This window comes from Ostrinia nubilalis, chromosome 27 (assembly GCF_963855985.1).
Source record: "Ostrinia nubilalis chromosome 27, ilOstNubi1.1, whole genome shotgun sequence".
NCBI classification, from domain to species: domain Eukaryota; kingdom Metazoa; phylum Arthropoda; class Insecta; order Lepidoptera; family Crambidae; genus Ostrinia; species Ostrinia nubilalis.
In genome coordinates, this window is record NC_087114.1 from 8,221,671 (window position 1) to 8,231,800 (window position 10,130).

Below are 10,130 nucleotides of genomic sequence, written 5' to 3' on the forward strand. Positions count from 1 at the left end.
AAGTTATAAAAAAACCCTTGTTTTTTTACCTCACAGATTCGGACCCCCACCATGACTATTACAGCCCAAGTTTTTATTCTGAGAGCATCAACGTCTTCGCGTCCTGTCCTGCTGGGTACTACCTGATACCTGACCAGAAGTTGTGTGGTGAGACCTTGTCCATTCGCTACGACTCTTGAAGTTCCTCTACCCTCCACAGCAGGGGTGGCCAACTTGATTAGACATAAGATCTACTGTTTACTAACGAAACCCTGGGCGATCTAACACTTACATACTTCTTGATATCTTAAATGGAACAGCATAATTTAGTACACAATCATGTAGTATTTTTTGCCTTGCCACGATCGACTGGACTAATATTCGCGATCGACTGGTTGGCCACCCCTGCTGTACAGCAACGAGGTTGAGAGATATACAACCGTCGCATTTAACCGCCTTTGGTCTAGTGGTAAGACCACCTGCTTCAGATCCAGGGGTCCCGGCTTCGATTCCCAATGGGGGATTTTTTTTGTTCGGTTTGTAGGTGGTAGGACTTGTTCTAAGTCCGTCAGGCTAGCAATCAATATATCAATATCTTACCTAAGTCTGTCGCCATAACAACAATGTTATAAGAGGCGACTAAGATACAAAAATGCGAACATCAGGCCTCCCCAACCCGTCTGGCCAGCGCGTAAAGTGTAGGCCAATGAATCGTGCTACTGCAATCGAAACTGAGACCTGATGATAATGATGACGATTGATTTACTGACTCGAAAACTAAAATCTGGACTTGCTGCATTGACGATTATGTTCAATTTGTGTCCTACACAATATTGAATAGGGTATTATTTACCTTGCAGCTGCATGCCCCTTCGGCAGTTGGTCGGACACAGGGGAGAACTCCTGCGCACCGAAACGACCTGCACAGAACGAGAACGAACCACAGCGAGATCGATTTCGAAGATGTTATGTACGGTATTATTACTTACACTACCTGAAGTATCTTATTCCTCTTTGTTGGAGCCATTACAGCCTTCAGATTAGAGCCTTGCAGTGACGGAGGCAAAAGATATCTTATCCGGCTCGAAGGACCATTACTGGTCTGACACATCCTCCAGTGTGGCATGACTAAAAAAAATCGTACTATGTCGCGTAAATAAACGTTGTTTAAAAGCAGATATAAACAGTGAAATCACTTAATTTTGGAGGCAGTATGCCTTTGCTGCGCTTTCCGGTACGTGGCCACTCCACTCTCTAGAACCTTGCTGCCCCATCGGCCGTCAATTCTGCGTACTATGCGCCCTGCCCATTGCCACTTCAGCTTGCTAATCCGTCGGGCTATGTCAGCGAGGTGGACGACCTCATAAAGGTAGCAGGCAGGCGCTGGATGCAGGCTACCAACTGGTCATTATGGAAATCTATGGAGGCCTATGTTCAGCAGTGGACGTCCTGTGGCTGAAATAATTTTGGTGTAGTATACCTAAAATTTTCCAATTACCTTCCCTTCCAGTGGTGGTGGTACCCTAGCTGTGGGTGGTGCGTGGCAGGCTGGGCGGCTGCCTTCGCCTGCGCTGGCGCCGTGGCCGTGGCACACGCCAGAGGGGGCAGGGGCAACGAGAGGGGGGCGAGAGGTGAGATACTTTATACATCCGTACTAGATTAGAAATGCAAGTAACTGTGTTGGCAAAATAGAGAAATAGTACTTACAGCTTGACGTTTCGGCTGTGTAGCTCAAAAATCTAATCAAAATCAAAATTCATTTAATTGCTTGGTAAGCGGTACAGCAGATGTCCATATAAAAATAGTTCGCACAAATCACCACAACTGGCATGCAAATAGCTTACAACTACTTAATTTGCGCAATTTAATAGATACATGCAACAAAACAGGAAACATGTGAGTACAACGACAGACTTAAAATCATCAAAGTATTCCTTATCTAATGGTGTAAAAACCCTCTTGCTATACATCGTATCATCCACGAAAACGCGCCCCACCAATTTTTAATCGAGGGAAACGTGGGGTGCGGGGAGTTTGATCCATGCAATTCGAGCGTTATTATTGTAGTGTTCGTGTGCACTCATGGATGATCCTCATTTAGCGTGTAAACTGCATACCCGCCGCTGTGGTCATGGCGACGGGTTATGTGGGGCTCTCCCCGCCAGAAGGGCAGGGCCTACCCACTAAAATAACCACAAATGTCCATTCTCTCTGAGCATAGAGGAAGTACCGGTGTAGCGAGGCCTTGACCCGATTTCCGCCTATTCCCAGTTTGCCAACGGTTGCAGACCCACCACTCAACTCATCTTCCTAGCACTAGTGGTGGAAAAGCAGCTTAATTTAATGACACTGTATGATATTTGCAATAGTAACAACATAATCCCCCAGGCAGACTGGACGTGAGCGCTGCGCGAGCGCAACCGACCCGCGCGCGACCTCTGTCGCCTTCGCGCGTCATCCTCGCCAAGTTCTTCAAGTCGCGCTCGTCTACCAAGGCTACTGGTGAGTGAGTTTTTCATCATCATCATTTCGGCCACAGGACATCCACTGCTGAACATAGACCTCCCCCAATGATGGACATCGCCCGGTTGGTGAAATCCGGTCGCCGAGCAAATAGAATTTCGTCCAATGACCCCAAGCTACCCATCCTTATCGCTCGCGCTTAATTATATTGCTGTCGCGGCTGTGCGACTGGCGGCCGCAGTGAGTGTGCGAGCGCGACAGCTTTATAATTTTACGCGCGATAAGGATGGGTAGCTTGGGGTCATTGGGCGAAATACTATCTGATCGGCGACCGGACTTTAGCGGCCTGCATCCAGCACCATACTGCTAACTTTACGATGTCGTCAGTCCACCTTGTGGGTCAACCGGGAAAAACAACTATTTTTCTTTGAGACACAAAACTTACAACTATTTTCAAAATATTCATAAAACTAATTTTGACCGCGATACTCGCTGCAAAGACAGCTATGATAAACCAAAATTTAGTGGAATGAAATAGAATAATACAAAATTGTTTCAGATTCGCAAGAAACGAAATTCGGATTGTGGAAAGAAAAGAATCTACCACCTCCTTTACCGCCGATAGATTTCGATTTATAATATCGATTTCGGCAAATATCATTTTAATCGATCAAGGCAAAAACTCAGCGATATGTTGACTCTATCTTACTCACTCGTATTGCAATAAGCGTAAGAGAGAGAGAGAGAAACGGACAGAGAAAATTAAACTACTGACATAAGAGATGTTACAAAGCAAGCATTCGCTGTGACAGCGAGCGTTGTTACACTATTCAGCGAACCTAGAATTTTAAATAACCTGTATACCTACTGATCGTCGTGCTTGCTATTAATTGTTTGGTTTGGAGAAGAATGTTCGTCTGTAACAAACGAACGCGCAAGCGAATGCTCGCTGTCAGACTTTTTTTGACACAGTGAATCAGCCACCATAGACAAAATGACATCCGTGACAGTTTAACTTTTGGAATCGCTTCATATAGCGAAGAAACTGCATACAAAATCGGACGGAGCGAAACGATTTCGAAATTGAAGTCATATTATTTGTCACTTTGTCTAAGGGGTAGTTTTAAAAAATAGTTTTTTTTTTTACAATATTGTACAAAAAGTATTGTATTTCAAACCCACTGAAAATGCATCGGAATTACTTGTTTTGGTTTTTACTCCAAATCAAACTTTTTATAACTTGTCTAATGTCACTGCGCGAAAATTTGTAATTATAAATATTTATTTAAGAGTATACTATGTGTATGTTTTTAGATATAGTTTTGTGTAAGAGAGGCCGTAGTTAGTCGCCTATTTTCTAAGTGTTATTTATTCTGTAATAATTTAGCCACTGTCATGTTGTAAGTTGTAATAAAGTACAGTGATTTGAGTTTTATGTTTCATTTATTTACCATTTTTTCAAAATATTGCAGCATTTCATTTTTTAACCGACTACAAAAAAGAAGGTTCTTAGATTGTTTTATGTTTTTAGGATTGTCACCTCCATCATTTATAAAACGTTTAAAAACTATGTTTTGTGTCTCTGAATGAAATATAATTTTATTTTTTTTCCATTTTCTAGTCTTTTTCATCAAAATCGGTACAGCAGTTTTTAAATACAAATATACAAAATTGACAATGTGTCATCCAGGTACGAAATTGCGAATTTTGCTTCTCTAAACTTTTTGATGACAATAAATAAATAAAATGGACGTCACAAGACGACCTAGACTCAAAAAAAAAACAAAACAGTATTTTAGATATGTATTTATTTATGTATGTAATATACAAAAAGAACACATCAACATTGGAATATGTTTTATATACTAATTACAAAAGCTACTACATTACATCCATCGCAAGTGTCACACTATCATAAAATTAGTTACAAATCCGACAAATAGATGGCGTTGTACGCTTTTTAAATCGCGCTACTAAAGTACTGTTGTGTTTGTGAATGAAACTAATAACAGAGTAGATACAAATGAGTAGGTCAGCTTCATAAAAACGCCCGAGCGCGGTTTGTATGTGAGCGCGCCAATACGTATGCGGCGCGCCAAACACACTGACAAAATTTAGCGTTGATTAGCGGTGAATTGCCCCGAATACGTATTGGCGCGCTCACATACAAACCGCGCTCGGTGCGTTTCTATGAAGATGACCTACTCATTTGTATTTACTCTGCTAATAATTTATAAATCTTAACATTTGACATTATTTTCAAACTTTCAAACCTGCAAAATATAAAGGATACAGTCAGCGTCAAATAGTTCGTGACATCTAAAGTGATCAAAAAGTTGACAACACAAACACAACCTTATTCCAATGAGGGCTATCGTTTTAGCGCTCACCAGTTAGCGCCACTGTAGAGTAAGGTCCTGTCACTTGCTAGTAGCGAAGACAGTGGCACCAACTGGTGAGCGCTAAAGTGATAGGAGGACTATCGCATTTGCACTCATCAAGATGGCGCCACTGTAGAGTAAGGTCCTGTCAATCGCCAGGGGTGCCAACTGTTAAGTATAAAAACGATAGCCCTCATTGTAAGAAAGACGTGTTGCGGACTTATTGGCTACTTTGGATGTCACAAACTTTAACGATGACTGTACAAAGACAATATTATGACAGTATGACACAAGCTATTAATTATTTAACATGACTATACATCAATAACATAGCTAAAGCGCTGTGTATTTTCAGTGAATAGATATAGAATGTACAGGAATACAAGTTTTCAAACTTCTTTTGAGATAATAAGTACAGTCGAAAGAACACCAGACAAAAGTTCGGTCACCGAGCAGATAGAATTTCGTACAATGACCCCGAGCTACCCATCCTTATCGCTCGCACACTCATTGCGGCCGCCCGTCGCACAGTCGCGACAGCAATATAATTACGCGCGATAGATAAGGATGGGTAGCTTGGGGTCATTGTACCAAATTATTTCTGCTCGGCGACCGTATTTACAAACATTTTTTTTAAATGGCATCTATTACAAATACAACCCGATTGAGCTAACTGTGCACATCGCTGGAATGCGATTTTCCCTCCCACTCCACACTTCCCCGCGTACGCCCCGTTCGTAACAGAGCGTCGATGTGACGTCACGACCGCCTGGTGCGCAGTTAACTCGACCGGCTTGTAAAATCTTCAACTGTTTAATCTAACAAAAACCCAATATGACTCGATTATAAACTTTGTGTCAACGATACAAATTCAAAATCGCTTGGACATGATATCGCTTACTATTTTTTATGCCAAACTTACATTCTGTACAAAGTAGGCTTATTTCAATTATGTAACAAGCTAGAAAAAGCTAGATATTAACTACTAATTATTTTGTAACAGAGACACAAAGGCAATTTTTGTTTTACTTTTATGCTATGAAAAAATGAAATAAACCTACTTCATATTTATGTATTTAATATTTCCGAGTTATTTTTAAACCTCATTTTGGAAATAGTAACAAGTTTTACCAATTATTTAAAAGTTCTTAGTTATATTTAGGTCCTTGCAACATTTCACAAAAAAAATGGAAACAGAATCGTGACAAAAAACGTAGTTTTCCCAAACAAATAGCTAAAATAATGTCGTCCTTTTCTTACTCTTATAATTAGAATGAGACATTACTTTTCATATACATTTTCTAATTATTTGAGTTAATTTTCTATTATTTTTTTTTACTTTTGATAGAAAACCGCGCATTTCGTCACAAATTATATAAAAAATACAACCCATATAACCAAAAATACGTCTAAATATTAAAGATTATATAACAGTAGTATATATATTTGCAAAATATAATATTAGAGACATTTCCCACCTACTTCAAAAGTCTTGGCAAATGACTACAAACATTTTGGAAACTTTGAAATATGGGTTTTTTATTATAATTATGATGTATTGTACTTACAAATGAAAATGGTCCAATGACAGTTCAACTTTCACCTGGGACAAACTTGACCTTCAATGGTTGGGTTATTGGCGGTCAAGCTGTAGATCCTGGCTACACAGGAGTTGCAGCGGTGGGAATAGTCCCGTTACAAATGAAAAGTGATGCTATGGACTTTGTTTCTAGTTCTTGAACTGTTCGTACACTTTTTAAAAGCCTTAAGAAAGCATTTTTTAAAGTTTGTACCACAGAATTCACAAATGGAAATGACATTGGGAACTTTTTGCCCCACTTTTCGAAAAGTAGCGGACACAAACGAAACCTATCACAGATGATACATACTAATATCCAATGAATTTCCGTGCATTTTTTTTTTCTCTCTTATATGGGAATATTGAGAAAATGAAGTTTTAATATTTTATTTTATTTTACATTTAGGTAATATTTTTGACGACCTCCGTGGCGGAGAGGCGCACACACCGGTTTTCAAGGTGTGCCGGGCCAATCCTGAGGTCCCGGGTTCGATTCCCGGCCGGGACAATATAAAAAACGATCTTTTCACATTGTCTCTGGTTTGGGTGTGTTGTGGTTCGTCGTTCCCGATTTCCATAACACAAATGCCTTAACTACTTATTTTGGGTTGGAGTAATATATGAGATGTTGTCTAATATTAATTTAAGTATTTATAATATTTTATTTATTTATATTATTTTATTTATATTTTTTATTTATTTATATTATTTTATTTACTTTTATTGGTTACTCTGCAATGCCAAACAACATAACATGTAAAAATATCAAATCATTTTAGGCAAATATATTTTCAACTTAGACTCGTCATATCTCAGAATTCCCATATTTCACAACATAGCGCTTTAAGTGAATATACCTACAAGTATAAAGCTTTGAAATAAAATACGTTTCATCTTTGTCCGCCGTGGGGCATTTTCTCATATTAAAGTTCCCAATGTCCTTTTGAAGTCTTCATAATTTTCAAAACTTTATTTCAAGTTTTTAAAATTATTTGTATTCATTTACACGAAGTATACATAATGTTAAAATTAATGTGCGTTACATAATAAAGTTACATTCATTAAAAGTCTTTTTCAACGTCCATAGTGACACATGCTTACAATATTATAATTCAAATACCTTAATTTTTTTCTGTCACTGCACATTTTATGCATTATTTTAAATTTTAAATGAATTTCTATATTTTTTTATTTTCAACTCATATCGGAGAAGGACTTTTACGATTATTTTTTTAATATTAAACGTAGGCAATCATAATAATATTGTAATAAATGAGTTTTTAAATCATTTCAAATCCAAAATGGCTGAAAAATTGCAGCATAAAGTAACTTTATTCTTCTATACATTTTCTTTATAGTATTAATTTCCACTGGTATTATACCAGAGCCCATATCTTAAAAAAAAACTAACCATCAGTGCTGGGGTCTCGTTTCAAAACACTACAAGTACACTTCTGAGATTTTTTAATTATTATTTAACGACGTTCTATTCAACAAAGTCAACAGGACTCTACAGTAAAAAATCCTTTCTTTCTTTACTCGAAGCATCGTGAATCAAAAACCTGGCCTTTTTCTCTTTAGTAAAGTCTTTCCTTTTCGATGAAAATACAATTCTTTCAACATACATTAATTTATTTGATAGCTCCACCTGTATTCATATTATTTCAAGGTAGGCACTAGGTTTAAAATTGGACTCGATTATCTACTCGAATGTCGTGAAATACCACTGTGTTAACAAGAAAAATGCCTTCTATAGTCCGGTCGCCGAGCACGTAGAATTTCGTCCAATGACCCCAAGCTACCCATCCTTATTGCTCGCGCGTAGTTATATTGCTGTCGCGACTGTGCGACGGGCGCCCGCAGTGAGTGTGCGTAGCTTGGGGTCATTGGACGAAATTCTACAGGGCTATAGCAACAAACATCTCTAGATTAATTATTTTTATTTATTTAATAAAATCATGTGTTAAACTGTGGCTTGTTAACCGTCACAAGCTTCACTAACGCCCGTATTCACAAACATTACTATGAGGTCTCACAGTGCGCGTGGACGCACAGGGTGACACACGAACCAATCACAGAGCTCTATTCAACGCTACGTTCGATTTGCTGCTTCACTTCAGCAAGCATTTGTGAATACGGGCGTAAGAACGTTTTTTGTTTTACTTTTTCTGCATCAAAATAGCACGATATTTGAATTTTGCCTTTTTTATTTAGTTATTAATGATTAACTAAAGTTGCTATGAAACTTATTTTAAACGTATTCTGCTAACATATAAATCAGTTTTAGAACCAATCATGTGTCGTGATCTACCATTTTGTTACCAATAAAAATATCTTTTTCATCTAGTGCTCGCAAAAGCAAAGCAAATAACTGAATTCACTGTTGATTCTACTAATCACTTGTTAATAGTTCTGTATGACCACTCTGCTATCAAGAAAAACGTCTTCCACCAACAAAACAGCCGGATACACTGCGTTACAACTGTGTTACATAGTGGTTGTCGCTGCGTTACTACCGTGATATCACTACGTTACCAGGATACCATTGTGTTGCCACTGCGTTACTAGTAGGACTGGGATGCACGCTGTGATAAACTTTTATGGCGCCATTTATCGATTTTACACGATAAACCAATACATTTGACGTGTAAAATCATCGACAAGAATTTATTACGACGAGTATCCTAGCCCGGCTGGATTCCACCGTGTTACCATGATACAACTGTGTTACCATAATACCACTGTGTCACCACTATGATACCATGGTACCACTGTGTTACCACTATGTTACCACGGCACCACTATGTTACCATGGTACCACTATGACACCACTATGTTACCATGACACTACTGTTTTACCACGGTACCATTATGTTACCATGGTACCACGGTGTTACCGCTGCGTTACCACAATGATACCACTGTTACCACGACACCACAGTGTTACCACGACATCAATGTGATTATTTATTTATCATGGTACTGCTATGTTACCATGGTACCACTATGTTACCACTGCGTTACCATGGCACCACTGATATCATGGTACCACTATGTTACCATGCTACCACTGCGTTACCATGGCACCACTGTTATCACGGTACCACTGTGTTACCATGACACCACTGTTTTACCACGGTACCATTATGTTACCATGGTACCACTATGTAACTACGCTACCCCACGCTCCCACAATGTTACCACGCTCCTACTGTGTTACCACTATGTAACAACGTCACCGGCGTCACAGCCCGAAGCAGAACATGGCGAGTGCCCGCACCGCGAGCGGACGCTCGGCTCACTGGGCCTCCTCGTCGCCTCCTCCGCCCTCGCCCGCCTCGGGTGCTGGTTCCTCGTCGCGGGGGAGCCTGGGGACAATCATCATCATATTAAATCGTCGTCATGTAATAGCCACGATAGCCCAACGGTGAAGTGATCAACTGGCCGGCTCGAGATCCGAGGAACGCGGGTTCGAATCCCACCGCCGCTCGACTATTGCAATATTGTGGTAAGCCCACTCGTAACACAAGTTTATTTAGCTTAACACGAGGGGCTAACGGGACTATAAGTAATTTGAGCAATACAAATGGCTAATCTTTCTAAAAAAAAGAAAAAAATCATCACCACTACCACTATCATCATCAAAACCTCCACCATAACCATCTTCATCATCATAATGGTAATAGTTAACGCACCTTGTGGGTGGCGCACAAGGTGCGTTAACTATT

General features: G+C 39.4%; 1 long non-coding RNA gene across 1 annotated transcript; it reads left to right on the forward strand.

Moving 5' to 3' along the window:
- Positions 1-40: 40 nt before the first annotated feature.
- On the forward strand, positions 41-1,588 carry LOC135084882 (uncharacterized). Its single transcript, XR_010259964.1, has 3 exons — positions 41-147; positions 840-949; positions 1,490-1,588. It is a non-coding gene; the product is annotated as an uncharacterized LOC135084882 (long non-coding RNA).
- The last annotated feature ends 8,542 nt before the right edge of the window (positions 1,589-10,130 follow it).